This window comes from Myotis davidii, unplaced genomic scaffold, assembly GCF_000327345.1.
Source record: "Myotis davidii unplaced genomic scaffold, ASM32734v1 scaffold274, whole genome shotgun sequence".
Classification (NCBI taxonomy): domain Eukaryota; kingdom Metazoa; phylum Chordata; class Mammalia; order Chiroptera; family Vespertilionidae; genus Myotis; species Myotis davidii.
The window spans coordinates 1,874,766-1,877,686 of record NW_006285613.1 but is presented as its reverse complement, the minus strand read 5'-3'; the positions used below and the strand labels follow the sequence as shown (position 1 = coordinate 1,877,686).

The 2,921-nt window shown below is 51.6% G+C and overlaps 1 long non-coding RNA gene across 1 annotated transcript in view; it reads right to left on the bottom strand.

Annotated features, from left to right (window-relative positions):
• The window catches only part of LOC107181929, a 5,478-nt gene extending 2,826 nt beyond the window's left edge, over window positions 1-2,652 (bottom strand). The window contains exon 1 of the long non-coding RNA XR_001512643.1: window positions 2,561-2,652. This is a non-coding gene — a long non-coding RNA (uncharacterized LOC107181929). The remainder of the gene's footprint in view (window positions 1-2,560) is intronic.
• Between the last annotated feature and the right edge of the window lie 269 nt (window positions 2,653-2,921).

The window sequence follows — 2,921 nt, the reverse complement described above, 5'->3', positions numbered from 1 at the left end:
CACCCTCCCCCCGCCCCGCCCTGCCGCAGGAGACATTGGTTGTGGGCTGGGGCCCAGGTTCCCAGCCACTTTCTCTCAATGGCAGGAACGACCCTCCTGGAGCTGGGCCTCCCTGGCCCCACCCTGTCATCCAAAACACAGGAGTCTTGTTGCTGTAGCAGCTGCTAACCTGACTGCCCCACCCCTTTTTAAAAAAAGAAATATATCATACGCCTCCCTAGCTGGTTTGGCTCCGTGGATAGAGCATCGGCACGAGGACTGAAGGGTCCCGGGTTCGATTCCAGTCCAGGGCATACCCGTCGGTTGCAGGCTCTAACCCCAGCCTGGTCCGGGGCATGTGCAGGAGGCAACCAATTGATGTGTCTCTCTCACACAGATGTTTCTCTCTCTCTCGATGGATAACCTTCTAGTATTAAGAAAGAAGAAATTTCATATACTACTTATGGGAGAATAAATTGGCATAATCTTTTTTTGGATGACAGTATGGTTGTGTATAAATTTAAAGTGTGTAGATGGCCCTAACTAGTTTGGCTCAGTGGATGGGGTGCCGGTCTATGGACTGAAGGGTCCCAGGTTCGATTCCAGTCAAGGGCACATGCCTGGGTTGTGGGCTCAATCCCCAGTAGAGGGTGTGTAGGAGTCAGCCGATCAATGATTCTCTCTCATCATTGATGTTTCTATCTCTCTCTCCCTTCCTCTCTGAAATCAATAAAAATCTATTAAAGAAGAAGAAGATACAACGAAGAGAAGCAGCCCTCAGGCCCGAGGGGCAGCCCTCCCTGCAGGTCAGCCCGAGAGGCGGCAGCTCAGGGGCTAACCAGCAGGGCAGCTCCCTGCTTGCGGGGACTCCTAACGCTATTGCTAGCTCTGCCTGTTTAATGCGACCTAAGTCTGTTACGACGTTTCGCTGCGAGTGTGAGCCATGCCTACTCTGTGGTGGGTTAGGCAGACCTTGCCACTTGGGAAACATCTGTCTTTTCCTAGACTTTTTCCTTACAGCAGCGGGGGGCTTAGTGCCGGAGCGGTCCCTCCACTGCCGGCCAATTCCAGTCCTCCCCTGTGATGCCTGAGGTTTGTGTCGACTGAGAATGTGCCATGAACGCAGCTCTGCTCATTTCTTTTCTTTCTTTCTTTTTTTTTCATTGCCTTAGTTAATTCAACAACCCAGCGATGTTGGGACTATGTCTATCCTCAATCAACAAATGAGAGAAATAGGATCAGAGAGGGTAAGTGACTTGCCCAAAGTCACTCAGCGAGCTCAGGCTGGGGCTGAGCTCTGAACCCCTGGTGCTCCCAAAGATCCCAGTCTACTTTCCAGCCTGGCCTACCCCCTGCGTCCACCTCGCTCCTCCCTCAGCGACACTGAACAGACAGGAAAGCTTGTCTGTGCTGTTAGAAGTAGCCGGAAGGTCAAAGCTGGTTCCCCGGAGGATGAGATCAAGCCGGTTTACACCAGATTACATTTTCATCGACTGGCACATGTCTCACAAGGGACAAAGGCCAGACCACTCCCAGCAGAGTTAATGGCATTTCCCAAAAACAGCTCTGGTGGCCTGTACTCTCTGTCCTGTACCTGCCAGCCCAGCGATAAGGTGGCCTCACCTCCAGCTGCCAGGTGTGTCTGCGGTAGGTGTGTCCCTGGCAGTCCTTTCGAAGAGACCCCGAAGGGAGGTTGGGGCTTTGCCGAGGGGCAGAGACAGGCAGGGCAGGAGACAGCTTCCAAAGACAGAGGCTAGTGTATGCACCTCCTGATTATCCATGATCCATTTCTCCCCCTGCCCCCCCACACCCTGCATCTTCCGAGACAACATTCTGAGAAACCCACTTGGAAATTGTAGCTGTTATGGTTTGGCCAGCGACCCGGGCGGTGAAAGGATCCACTTGCGAGGCTGTCGGACCGAGGACGCAGGTGTGTTTGGAATAACAGAGCACTTAAAGCAACAAGAAACCGTTATAAAAATAAAAAAAAATACTGTTGAGCCCTAGTTTGTTTGGCTCAGTGGATCGGGCGTCGGCCCGTGGACCGAAGGGTCCCGGGTTCGATTCCAGTCCAGGGCATACCCGTCGGTTGCAGGCTCTAACCCCAGCCTGGTCCGGGGCATGTGCAGGAGGCAACCAATTGATGTGTCTCTCTCACACAGATGTTTCTCTCTCTCTCCTTCCATTCCACTCTCTCTCTAAAAAAAAAAAAAAAAGAGGAAAGAAAAGAAATATATAATACACCAAGAGTTTGTGTATAACCTATGCACAGTTTGAAGAATAGGAAAAATCCCAACATACTAGTAGATTTAAGAAGTCCTAGACTAGTACCTTTAAAACCCTCACATGACTCTCCTCCAATACATACTTTCCTCCCCGCAAAACTCATGATCCTTCAATTTGTATTAATCATGTCCTCGGTTTTTCTTTGTTATATAATCCATTGTTTGTGGGTATCTCCCAACAATGCATTGCGGACATATTAGATGGAGTCCATTGAGTAGGTGACTCACCGTTCTGCAGGGCTCCGTCCCTTTCCTCTCCACTCACCCTGCGGGTGAGCTCAGGGGAGCCCTCTTACCAATATGGATCTCTTGAAGCGAGGGCTGGCTCTCTTCCATGACCTCAGAAAACTCTAAGCCAAGCTAGCAATCATAGGTCAGGAGCAGGTAGTCCTGGAAGGCTCCCTGGAGGAGGGAGAACTGAAGCTGGGAAGGAATGGGGTAGATAGAAAAAGGAGAAGGAAGGGAATTTGGGGGGAGAAAGAACAGTGGAAACCAAAGCACAGCATTACCCTGAAAGCAAGTTCATAGCCAGGCTCGTTCGGGGCATCTGTTGGGAGACAGCGGGGTGAGGGAGCTGCTGAGTTTAGAGGGGCCACGGCTAGCGCCGCCCTGCTCTGGGCGGTGGGGAGGAGAGCAGTTAGCATCACTCCCTTCAGC